Here is a 13,975-nt window from a genome sequence, read left to right as displayed (position 1 = left end):
GCAGTGCTATACAGAGTTCATGAATGTGGAGTTCTACATGGCAGAAGGTTTATTAGTCATCTAGAAGTGATCTCTTGTTAAAACAACTTTCATTATCAAAACTACAGCTAGCAGCCAAGGAAGTGACAAATTATTTGAATTAGAGCCAGTTTCTACATTATGCAGCTTTCAGACTGTAGCGAAAACCTGATGACGGATTCCATTTTAAAGGGAAGATGTCACTTGCTATAATTTAGCAAGGTATATAGGTTCCTTTTGGTGGTGGTGGTTGGGGCGGGGTTATTCCTGGATTTAACTCCGCTAATCTAAATCTGGTGTCACTCTTCTATTGTTCCTGTGCTGCTCTGTTCCTTAGTTATGCCCCCCTCTACCCTGCATGTAGGTCTTGTCTTGTTGACAAATGGGAGTGGTCTTCAACTCTTCATTTAATTCTTCTTGAGCACCATGCCCAAGACTAGATTTACATATAACTAAGAAGGTGCAATATATAGATAGAAGGAACAGAGGTGCAGGAATAAAAATAAACTATGCTAGATTCAAGAGAACAAAAGTATTCAGAGCATGTAAAAAAAATCCAATATTTAAGGGAATTGACAGGTCCCCTTTAAGGCTTGAAAATTGCCACTAGTCCAACTTACGAGACTGCTGGTGACCATTTGGTATTACTGGCAAGTGCCCCCTGCATGTACAGTCATGACCAAGCGTTTTGTGACCGTTTTAAGCATTTCAGACGTTTTACATTTATTGACAAATGAATAAAGTTTATGCAAAAAAAACTATCTACAGTGTTCTTTTAACCCTTATTTTTCAAGACCTGTTCAATTTGCCCTGGCAGGCTGGACATCAGCTGCTGTGCCAAATCATGCTGGGAAAAAAAAATACCAACTAGTTGCTCCTGGATCTTTGGGAGAAATTAATCTTGGAATATTTTTGGATCCCTTTTTTTTTTTTTTTTTTTTTTTTTTTTTTTTTATTCATGGCAATGTTTTTAGGCAAAATCGTGAATTAGCCCACTCCCTAGGGTTAAGGTTTTGGGGAGTTAGTGATACATATTTTAGAAAAAAAAAATGCATGTAACCTATTTTACTTAATAGGTGCATAAATGCTGCAGAAAATCTGCAACATCAAAAGCTCATCGTGGGAACGTTGCAGAAGATGAAAAGTTAACCAACACATTAAGAACTTGTGGTCAACACTTAGTGGGTGGACAAACAAAGATACGGAAATTGTGATTAAACTTGAGGCACTGATTTAAATAATGTGTTACCATCAATCAGGATTTCACCCAGAAGCTGATATCCAGCCTGCCAGGGCAGAAGTCTGCAAAAAAAAAGCATTGACATCGTAAATATTGAGCATTTGTATAGACTTGATGTATGTGTCAAAAGTGTAAAAATGTTTGAAATGCTTGTAATTGTACTTTAGTAACCATAGAAACATCTAGCTAAAAAAAGCTGGAGCCGTAACTTTATGAAAAACAATTTGTCAAGAAAAATGTTAAGATTTGAGTCCTCCATGGTTGATACCTTTTTAATGGCTAACTTAAAAGCTTTCAATGTGTTACAATCTTTCGAGACCACTCGGGCCTCTTCATCAGGCATGGAATTACACAAAATCTGAGTCACATATTTATACACAGCAGGGTACAAGAATAATGCAATAGATGAGACAAGTGATATGAAGCAGAACTAGGAGTATGGGAGGGGGGAGAAAGTTGTCGCTGTAAGTATTTGGAGCAGTTCATAGATGGAGTGTGAAGGTTTTATTGTCCTGTGATTGAAGTCTGGTCCATGGTTGTGATGACCCCATAGGTCTGAGGAGCACATTCCTTAGTTGATGTAGATTGACGTTTTACTACATAGACTATCTTTTCAGTTATCCATTAAAAAGTATCAACTACGGAGGACTCTCAAATTGTCATATTTTTCTATCTACTGGCTAACACTGTACAAAGATATATATCTTTCTTTCCTTTGTCTAAAACAGGGGTCTCAAACTCGGCTGGGTATATGGGCCGCACATGGAAAAAATTTGAATTTGGGGGGCCGCATTCTTTGTTCAATGTGACATTTTTAGTGATACCATTTTTTTTGTATACACCTTTTGAACATTTTTGCCGTGTTTATTTTTTTATGGCTTGGGTCGTTATGGATGTGGCGATAATAAACGTGCACTTTTTTGTGTTTACTTTAGTTTACATATAAAACAGCATTTTTAGTGCCCAATATTTTTCCATGCTTTATTTTATTTTTTTACAATTTTATTTCCCCCAATTGGCCACATACAGTAATATTGTCTTACAATTAGCATCATATATTAATAATGGAAAACATCTTGTAGTAATGTTCCCCATCCAAGTCCCCATCTTGTACTAATGTGCCCCATCCAGGTCCCCATCCTGTGGCTATGTGCCCCATCCAGGTCCCCATCCTGTGGCAACGTTCCCCATCCTGGCGCCCATCTTGTACTAATGTGCCTCATCCAGGTCCCCATCTTGTGGCTATGTGTCCCATCCAGGTCCCCTCTTGTGGCTATGTGCCCCATCCAGGTCCCCATCCTGTGGCTATGTGCCCCATCCAGGTCCCCTCTTGTGGCTATGTGCCCCATCCAGGTCCCCATCCTGTGGCTATGTGCCCCATCCAGGTCCCCATCCTGTGGCTATGTGCCCCATCCAGGTCCCCTCTTGTGGCTCTGTGCCCCCTGTGCTGTTCTTCACACACATAAAATAGAAAAAAAAAAAGATTCTCACCTGTCCTCCGTTCCCTCGGCGGCCTTCCTGCAGATGTGGCCCGCAGGCACCACAGAGTCCGACCCCTTGACGATCCCGACCTGGTCCAGGAGGAGCCGCCGACAGCAGCGCTGCATTGCCGCACAGAGACCGTCTCCCAGCACTGCATTTCCGATGTCAGCCGCCTGCCAATCAGAGGCCAGCAGCTGACATCTGCATATGGCAATGACGTCATACTCGCTGCGCCGACACGCAGATATCAGCTGCTGGCCTCTGATTGGCCAGCGGCTGGCATTGGAAATGCAGTGCTGGGAAACAGTCTCTGTGCGGCAATGCAGCGCTGCTGTCGGCGGCTCCTCCTGGACCAGGTCGGGATCGTCAAGGGGTCTGTGCCTGCGGGCCGCATAAAGCAGCCTCAGGGGCCGCATGCGGCCCGCGGGCCGCGTGTTTGAGACCCCTGGTCTAAAAGCTTTTGGCCATGAATTGTAGTATGATGTAGTGCCCATTCAAATGAATAGCCATCAATGCGATATGTGGGAAGACAGTCTGCCAGCAAGGATGGCCATTGACCCTTTGTGCCTCTGGCTCATGGAAGGGTCTGGTGTTTGTTATAGGGTATACAGAGAGTGGCACTTGCTTATACCCAGTAATGTCAGGAAAGCTTGATTGCTCAGATATGGCTCGCAAGGCTTTAAATCCTAATATATTAATACAGTGACTGTGGAACTGTCATACAGCAACTCTCCTGGTAAATTTCAGATCACATTTAGTCTTCACCTTTTTGTTAGTGAGTGATGTATGTCAAGGCCACCGAAGTGGAAGCGATCACGCTTGGGATGACATTTGACAAGGACACCACAGCGCAAAAAACATTCAAAACAAAACCTGTGGACTAAATGTCTAAACACTGGGTCATACCACTGGGACCTCGTGAGCACTAGAACTGGGCTGCCACTGCATTCATGTACATGGGACTGATAGAGGAGGTACCTGAGTCATTCGGTCCTGGGAGCAGTAAGGAAGAATGGGTAATCCTTAGACTGCTTTCTCTGCTCTCCAAGGAGAGATGATCAGGACCATGGTGCACTGAAGTTGGCGGAGTGCTTTTACCCTATTTTAGCCAATGGTAGGGTTCTTGGCACCTGCACCTCTGCCAATAACTTCAGAAATGTCACCATTACATGACTATTACCTTTGTTGCTATAACCATTAACTTTACACTTTTACTATAGTAGTTAATTTACTGTTTTACATGAAGTTAAGGCGCTCTTTAATTTACTTGCATTTTTGATATGCCTTGTAAAGCTTTATTGTAAAGACTGTTAGTTGGAAAAGTTATTTTATAAAGTGCAACTTGCATGTCCTCTCGGTAAGCTCATTTTTTTCCCCTGCCTAAGAGCACATGAGTGATCATTTGCAGAGTATGGGGTGTTTCTATACTGTTTAGAGCAGGTGCTGGAAATGTAGTTTTTATCATACCACTGGCAATACGGACCTGTCCTCTTTCAGGACGTCCAGAAGAAAAGCAAGAGTGAGCATCAGGCACCCAGATACCGGTAAGAATTTTTTTTCTCTCCATTTTTGCAGCCAGTCTTTGGACCCTTTCTATTTTATCAATGCCTAGTGACTATTTTTTGTGACTGCTGTATCAGAGTATGTTATAGGAATAGCATCAATATGATTTCAAATGAAGCCCACCTCTTCTGACAACATTTTAGGCTTACATTAATTATAGAGCAATTTTCAGATAGAGCTTTACAGTTCTTGCATAGATATGCATCACAGTCCAGTTCGTTGCATATATATATATCTATCTCTATTGCACACTGGGTGGGGATTCCTGTATGTAAACAATATATAGTTCCCAAGTTGTTTAGAACAATAAAATCATGAATGTATAAAGTAATGTAACAGTTTTCTGTAAAATGGAATACAATTGTAGACTCTTTAAAGGTTTATTCCCATGCCGGACTGCTGTAAATGTCTGATAAGACCCTCACATCTGGGACCTACACCTCTTTAGAAAAGGGCTCTCCTGATCTCATCCCACTGGCCACCACATCCTGGCGGAAAACGAAGTGGCTGCTTATGCCTGCAGCTCTCCATTTTTTTCTTGTGTTTGTGTTGTCTCCTGATAGCTATAATTTTATTTTTCTGGTTGTATGTAGTCTTGTTTTTGGTGGGATGAGTTGAAATTTAAAGGGGTTGTCCAGGATAAGTAAAAATGTCTGCTTTCTTACAAAAACAAGGTCCAATTCACTTCAAGATACAACTCATGGAAATGTGTAGCAGTTTGTTTTTTCTTATCCTTTTATACCCCTTTAAATGTTACTTTTTACAGTGTGGATTATAATGCTGACACCAGATATGTACAAGATATTTATGTTCACTAATGTTTATTTTTTTAATAAAGTTTAATTTTTTTAAAAACTGTGTTTTTATACTGTTTTTTTTTATTTTGCAAAATTAAAGGTTAAGTGTATGGAAATGTTTCCAGTATCAGTTTGACTCTCAATCCAGGGGGGTTTTCAGGCTTGAGTTAAATTTCTGCGGTCACTGTGTGTTTACAGATTGGTAAATAATGACGGCGTGCATTAGGCACACTGTCGGATACTCCTCAATTGAGTGGGTGGTCCTGTGACCACCAGCATGTGATTTGCAGGTCATGTGCAGACTAGATTCTAATCTGATTCACTCAAAACATTGAAAGAAGCGAATGAAAATCTAGTAGTCACACAACTGCTAGTATGCAGAGCGCACACTGGCAATCATATTACTGCCCACTCAATTGAGTAGATCTTTCACTGTGCATTTTGCACACTGTTAGGATCTGCTAATCTGTAGCACATAGTGACTACAGAATTTAACCTAATCCCCCAGAAAACCCCTTTAGCTGACTACAAGGGTGCATATAAATGTCCAGATGTAAAAAATGCTTCTCATCAGGATGATAATGTATCTAAATGGAGGGACATAGCTGGTTACCCCAAAGCAGTGCAGTCTTTGTAGACCTCTACAGAACTGACAAGCAATTTTTAATCGGATTTGCATAGAGATGGCAGAATTTCTAATTGTTATAAATGAGTCATGAATTATATCATTGAATGGCTGAGGTCATTTGAACATCGGCAGCACCCCTATGTGAGCAGGTGATTGAAACAAACTATCAACAGGTACATCAAACATCATTATTTATGTAGATGGATTAGAAAATAGCTGTGAATTCTAGATAGCCAAATGGTCTAGCAGATGTTTCCCACTTGCTTCATTGCTAGAGCCTGAGGGCTAAATCAAAGGTGAGAAAAGTGCCTCAGCAGCTCAGACACTTTGACTCCTCACCTGCAGGGAGCCCCCATGACCTGATGAAAAACAATATTTTGATGTTTGACACAAACCATGGATATATCCATGATCGGGTAACATTGGAATCTGTGGGGGTAAAAATGCTTAAAGGGGGTTTTTCCATGAACAAAGTACATTTTAATTAATACTTGGAATAAAAATAAGTTCCACAATTGGATGCTTAAAAAAAAAAAAAATGTTCCTGTGCTGAGAATCTTATAAATGTGCCCCTGCTGTGTACTGTGTAATGGTTGTTTGACCGTTCAGGACATGGTCTGATCATACCACATCTCCTGGGCAGAGGAGGATGCGAAAGAGCATACAGACAGGACAGCTGGGGAGTGCAGCTGATTATTTCAATGAGGTAAAGCTTTTGCTGCTTATTTTTAAACATTCTTCACCTCATAGGAGATCCCACACTGGTTCAGTCTTTATACTCTTTTGCTTCATCCCCTGCCCAGAGGCTGTGGTATGTTCAGACAATGACCTTGTACAGCCATTACACAGTACATACAGTCATAGCTGAATGTGTTGGCACCCTTGAAATTGTTCCAGAAAGTTAAATTTCTCTGAGAAAATTATTGCAATTACATGTTTTGTTATAGACTTGTTTATTTCATTTGTGTATTGTAACAACACAAAAAAAAAAAGAGAAAAAGGCAAATTGGACATCATTTCACACACAACCCCCAAAAAGGGCCGGACAAAACTGTTGACACCTTTCCAAAGTTGTGCGTAAACAACTTTGTTTCAAGCATGTGATGTTTGTTCATACTCACCTGTGGCAAGTAACAGGGGTGGGCAATATGAAAATCACACCTGAAGCCAGATAAAAAGGAGGGGGCAAGTTGACTCAGTCTTTGCATTGTGTGTCTGTGTGCCACACTAAGCATGGGTAACAGAAAGAGGAGAAGAGAATTGTTTGAGGACTTGAGAACCGAAATTGTGGAAAAATACCAACAATCTCAATGTTACAAGTGCATCTCCAGAGATCTTGATGTTCCTTTGTCCACTCTGCGCAACATAAGACGTTTACAACACATGGCACTGTAGCTAATCTACCTGGACGTGGACGGCAGAGAAAAATTGATGAAAGGTTGCAACGCAGGATAGTTTGGATGGTGGATAAGCAGCCCCAATTAAGTTCCAAATAAATTCAAGCTGTCCTGCGGGCCGATGGTGCATCAGCACGAACTAAGTGCAATGGCAGGAGACCCAGGAGGACCCCACTGCTGACAGAGACATAAAAAAAAGCTAGGCTGCAGTTTTCCAAAATACGTGAGTAAAATCCTTCTGGGAAAGTGCATTGTGGACAGATGAAACCAAGATAGATCTTTTTGGTAAAGCACATCATTCTGCTGTTTGTTGAAAATGTAATAAGATCTACAAAGAAAAGAACACCGTAGCTTCAGTCAAATATGGTGGAAGTTTGGGTCGTTTTGCTGCCTCTAGCTATTGAATTGTGGATATGTAGAAAAGCGAGATTGACGCTTCAAGGTAGACCATTCTTCTATAGAAAAGAAGCAGTTCCAGAATGGCATAGTAATTTTGTAGTTTTTATTTTTGCGCATTTCACTGTTCGCACTGAGCCCTATTTAAAAACCAAACTACTTTGAAACATTCACTCCTTTTTCTACTACTCGATATGCAAGAGGGTTTACCTTCATTTGCCGACGGGTTCGTGGGCTATTATTGGAGTTGTGACAATCACAACCTTTTCAGGTATGCAGCTCCATAACTCCCTTCTCATCTGTACCTTTCAGTATTATCCTATGTGCGCTTGTCCCCCCATCTCCTCCTTTTTACCTGTGCATTATGGATAAGACAAATTCATTTTCTGTATGTATAGGATCCATAAAGTGTGTTCAGTAAGATGACTGACATGTCGTTTCTCTAGGAGGTTCCTGTGAGAAAATATGACCCACAGAAGAAGTTAAGGCCAAAACTTGATTTGAATCACATCTAATCAACCGTTCCCCTCATACCTTAGCAAAGCAAGAGGAGAAGGGGTCTGGTTCAATCTTTGACATCTCATCTACTTAATATCCGGGTGAGACTGAAGGAAGAGCAACGTGACTTGCAGATCTGTCCATATTTTCCACAGCGGTCACCTCTGCCAGAAGGTCTCACAGATCCAATCCTTTTATCATACACGGTTTCTGCTTGTATGTCTCTTCTTACAGTGGGGAAAATAAGTATTTGATACACTACTGATTTTGCAAGTTTTTCCACCTACAAAAAATGGAGAGGTCTGTAATTTTTATCGTAGGTACACTTCAACTGTGAGAGACAGAATCTTAAAAAAAAAAATCACATTGTATGGTTTTTACATAATGAATTTGCATTTTATTGTATGAAATAAGTATTTGATACAATAGAAAAACAGAAATTAAAATTTGTTACAGAAAGTTTTGCAAATAGAGAGGTCAGACGTTTACTGTAGTTCTTGACCAAGTTTGCACACACTGACACTGCAGCAGGGATTTTGGCCCACTCCTCCATACAGAACTTCTCCAGATCTTTCAGGTTTCGGGACTGTCACTGGGCAACATTGAGTTTCAGCTCCCTCCAAAGATTTTCTATTGGGTTCAGATCTGGAGACTGGCTTGGCCACTCCAGGATCTTGAAATGCTTCTTACGGAGCCACTCCTTAGTTGCCATGACTGTGTTTTGGGTTATTTTGCTGGAAGACCCAGCCATGACCCATCTTCAATGCTCTTACTGAGGGAAGGAGGTTCTTGGCCAAAATCTTGCGATACATGACCCCATCCATCCTTCCTTCAATATGGTGCAGTCGTCCTGTCCCCTTTGCAGAACTTCAAGGCTTGGACATGTGCTGGCATGAGCAGGGGGACATTGCGTGCCCTGCAGGATTTTAATCCATGATGGGTTAGTGTGTTACTAACGGTAATGTGCGAGACTGTGGTCCCAGCTCTCTTCAGGTCATTGACTAGGTCCTCCCATGTAGTTCTGGACTGATGACTGACCTTTCTCAGAATCATCCTTACCCCACGAGGCGAGATCTTGCATGAAGCCCCAGAACGAGGAAGATTGACATACATCTTGTGTTTCTTCCATTTTTTAATAATTGTGCCAACAGTTGTTGCCTTCTCACCAAGCTACTTGCCTATTGTCCTGTGGCCCATCAGAGTCTTGTGCATGTCTACAATTTTGTCCCTGGTGTCCTTAGACTGCTCTTTGGTCTTGGCCATGGTGGAGTGTTTGGAGTGTGATTGATTGTGTGGACAGGTGTCTTATATACAGGTAACGAGTTCAAACAGTTGCAATTAATACAGGTAATGAGTGCAGATTAGAAAAAACTAACAGGTCTGTGAGAGACAGAATTCTTGCTGGTTGGTAGGTGATCAAATACTTATTTCATACAATAAAATGCAATTTAATTATTTAAAAATCATACAATGTGATTTTCTGTTTTTTATTTTTAGATTCTGTCTCGCACAGTTGAAGTGTACTTACGATAAAAATTGCAGACCTCTCCATTCTTTGCAGGTGCAAAAACTTGCAAAATCGGCAGTGCATCAAATACGTATTTTCCCCACTGTATTTCATCTTTTGATATGTTTTTAGTGCAAGAAAAGTTACTACCAGGTTCTGGGAAAGCTGGGTGGCTTGTGTGCTAGCCTGTGAACCAGTGTAGTCGTCTTGCTAGCCTATCAAAATGACAAGTGGTGGCAGTGAAATTTGTGAACTGGCTGCGCACTTAGCTCATTGTCAGGCTATTGCTATACTTCAGTGGACGAGTGAGTGTGAGAAGCGGAGTCCCTCTTTAAAGTCGCATGTGAGACACCTATGCAGCGAGTGGATGGTGTTCTTAACACTAATTAAGAATGCATTTGTAGAGGAAGGTATAGCGTATCGTTTGGTTTAGTCACAAATTTGACTGAAATTGTCCCTGTGGAGCAAGATCTCTATTAAAGAGCTATACAGAATACCGGAATTAAATGTGTGTCTACAATATGCTCACCCCAAGGAGAGGTTCTAAAAATAAAATCTGAATGGCTACTATATTTAAACATTAGCGCCCCCGATTCATCATTGCTCCTGATTTCTGGATTTCTATTTGTATTTATAAAATATATACTGTATCTCTCTGATTTAAGGGCATAAAAATAAAAATTTTGAAAATTGCAAAATTTTCGCCAAATTTCCGGTTTTTTTTACAAATAAACGCAAGTGATATTGAAGAAATTTTACCACAATCATGAAGTACAATATGTCACGAAAAAACAATCTCAGAATCAGGGGAATCCGTTGAAGCTTTCCAGAGTAATTAACTCATAAAGTGACAGTGGTCAGAATTATAAAAATTGGCCTGGTCATTAACGTGCAAACCATCTTAGGTTGTAAAGGGGTTAAAGCAACACATTAGGTAATGGCTAGATAGCGGTGTGTTTCAGGTTGCCTTTTAGAGAACCTAAATATTAATCTTTGGATAGGAGATTTGACACTCGAAGCTTGTAGGACAGAGGAACAATGTCCTTGTCTGCGAGGGAACAGTTATTAATTCACTATGAGAGGAGGAGAGCAAGGCGCACATTAATGACTTGACATTTTGCATTTGACTCATACTGTAGAAACTAACAATTCATGCTCTTTTGCAGAGAAAAAAAAGACCTTTCGTTTGACATCTGTTAAATGAATGGAGTTGAAAAAAATCGCTGCCAGAAATGGCCCAAGCAATGTGAGAACTGGCAACTTTGCATCTGGAGCTGGAAAGCACTAGTGCTGCTTGTACAGTTTATGCTTGGCTCTGAGCTCTCTTCTGCACTTAATGTACAAAAGACCTTCTTAGTGTGCTGCTAAACAACACTTAAATTAAATTTTTAATTCAATTTTTCATAACCCCAAATTGCTGTTGTTTTTTAAGAGATTGAAAATGTTAAAACCAGAAAAAAAAAGTTTACCAGTGCAATATAAGGCCATGACGGTTTTTATTTATTTTTTACAGGCGCTAACCACTTTCTTGATATTTTTTTTAAATGTGCTGTTGGGAACTTACTAATAAGTCACTAATAAGCAGCTCAGCCCTGCTATCTTTTTCTGAGAAGGGCTGCCCCTTTAAAGTACAGACTGTGAACCACTCCAGTCTTAAGGCCCCGTCACACTTAGCGACGCTACAGCGATCCCGACAATGTTATGACCTGTCAGGGATCGTTGCTGCGTCGCTATGTGATCACGGTTGAGCTGTCAAACAGGCAGGCTCACCAGAGATCAGGGGAGCAGCGACATCGTGGAAAGAATCTTTCCATGATGTCCTGCTGCTGGTTACCTGCCTGCTGAAGCAGGAGCAGGCTGGTAACCATGATAAACAGCGGATTACTAGGGGCACACGCGCACCTAGTAACCCGCTGTTTATCATGGTTACGAGCCTGCTACGGTGAGCGGGAGGTTACCGCTCACCGTAGCAGAGTGGTAACCATGATAAACAGCGGGTTACTAAGTGCGCGTGTGCCCCTAGTAACCCGCTGTTTATCATGGTTACCAGCCTGATCGCTGGTCCCGCTGGTCACACACAGCGATGTGTGCTGAACAGCGGGAGGGCAAAGACCAAAAAATGGTCCAGGACATTCTGCAGCGATCAGCGACCTCACAGCAGGGGCCTGATCGCTGCAAAGTGTCACACATAGCGACATCGCTGGTGAGGTCGCTGTTGCGTCACCAAAACCTTGACTCAGCAGCGATCTCGCTAGCGATCTCGCTATGTGAGACGGGGGCTTTAGACATAGCCACTGATTGACAAGTATGTGACCAGACCCATCCATCGGTGTCCTGCATTGTAAAACACAGCACTGAGCATACACTAATTTCCCATTCAAATCTGTAAAATAAGACTTGTTGCAGATTTGAAAATTTAATCTGAAATCAATGGAGATGTTTTTCTGTCACTTATGAATTTGCCTTGATTACCATGTCCACATGTATTTCATTGCAATTTTTGGAGGATGGGATTGGTGATCTGCGATTGCTGGGATAGTTCCAATAGGATCCAACAGACGTGGTGCCAGATTGATTTAAAAGTGGTTTATTCTCAACGCGTTTCAAAGTTGGACTAACTTCTTCATAAGGAGAACCACAATAAACCACTTTTAAATCAATCTGGCATCGCATCTGTTGGATCTTATTGGAACTATCCCAGCAAGCGCGGATTGCCACTCCCATCCTCCAAGCATTGCTTTACATGACAGTCTTCCTCTGTCCTGGAGGAGCTGCAGTAGCTGAATTTGCCTTCATACCTCAGTTGTGGGTTTCTCAACCCCAGAAGGTGAGCAGATCTCTGTTGTCTCACCTTGTGTTTGACTACCGGATAAGACCCTATTTGCACTTGTTGCCTCCCGATTTTACCACTGCAATTTTTGGGATTTTTTTGCACTGTAAATACACTGTCACACGTCTATGTACAGACATGGCCAATGGTTTTGAGACTGACACAAATTTTGGTTTTCACAAACTTTGTTGCTTCAGTTTTTATCGTCAAAATTTACATAAACTCTAAATTGTTATGAAGAGTGATCAGATGAATTGCAATAAATTGTAAAGTCATTCATTGCAATGAAAATTAGCTTAATCACAAAGACCCCATTCAAACTGAATTGCAGGCCTGCCACAAAATTTCCTTCTTGCATCATTTCAGTGATCTTCTCGTTAATGCTGGAGAAAGTCTTAATGAGGATAAAGCAGCTGATGACACTCTGTCATGCTGATTGGATTATAAGTGTATACTGGTTGTTTTAAAAGGGGGCTAGTGCTTGAAATAATTGTCTTTTTATGTTCACTATGGTTACCCCTAAGGAAACATGTGCAATCATCATTGCTTTTCATCTAAAGGGCTTTACAGGCAAGGGCATTGCTGCTTATAAGATTGCCCCTAATTCAACCATTTATCTGATCATTAAGAACTTCAAAAATAGAGGTTCAATTGCTGTGAAGAAGGCTTATTACAATGGGATTCGGCATTGGGATCAGTTCAGCACCAATGCACTTTGTTCAGGAATGGCATCTGCAAGCACAGTATTGTGAAGGCTTTTGGAGGTCGGCCTGATGTCAAGAAGAGCAGTAAAGAAGCCACTTCTCTCCAAGAAGATTATGAAGGATAAACTGACATTTTAGAGATGGACTGCAGAGGACTGGAATGAAGTCATTTTCTTTGATAAAGCCCACTTCAGACTGTTTAAGACATCTGGGAGAATGTAGTTCAGAGAAAAAAAATAGGTGTCCGCTACCATGATTCCTCAGTCATGCATCCTGAGACAATTCAATTGTGGGGTTGTTTTTAATCCAAGGGAGTGGGCTCACAATTTTGCCTAAGTACACTGCCATGAATAAAGAATGGGATCTAAGTGACCTCCATGACCAATTTCTCTCAAAGATACAGAAGCAATTTGGTGATTAGCAATGCTTAAGCATGATAGCGCACCATGTCACAAGGCAAAAATGATAACTAAATGTTTAAATTTGGGGGCCATGGCCGGGAAACTCCCTGATCACAACTACATTGAGAACATGTGGTCACCCTCAAAAGAGTGAGTGGACAAATATAACCACATAAATTGTGATAAACTCCAAGCACTAATTAAGCAATAATGGCTTGCAAAAAGTTAGGATTTTGACCAAAAGCTGATATCCAACAAACCAGAGAGAATTGAAAAATAATGATCAATTCTGCAAACATTGAGTCTTTGCATAAACTTGATGTATTTTTCAATCAAAGTGTAAAAACTTTCCAAATGCTTTTAATTGTACTCCCGTAACCATAGAAACATCTGACTAAATGATCTAAAAACTTTGTGAAGATCAAAATTTGTGTCAGTCTCAAAACTTTTGGCTATTACTGTATGTCTCTTAAATTTTTTTGAAGTCCAGTTTCTTTCAGCTGCCATAAGGCTT

This window comes from Phyllobates terribilis, unplaced genomic scaffold, assembly GCF_046119375.1.
Source record: "Phyllobates terribilis strain yellow unplaced genomic scaffold, ASM4611937v1 Scaffold_1__5_contigs__length_1240528914, whole genome shotgun sequence".
Taxonomy (NCBI): domain Eukaryota; kingdom Metazoa; phylum Chordata; class Amphibia; order Anura; family Dendrobatidae; genus Phyllobates; species Phyllobates terribilis.
This window is presented reverse-complemented; position numbering follows the sequence as displayed.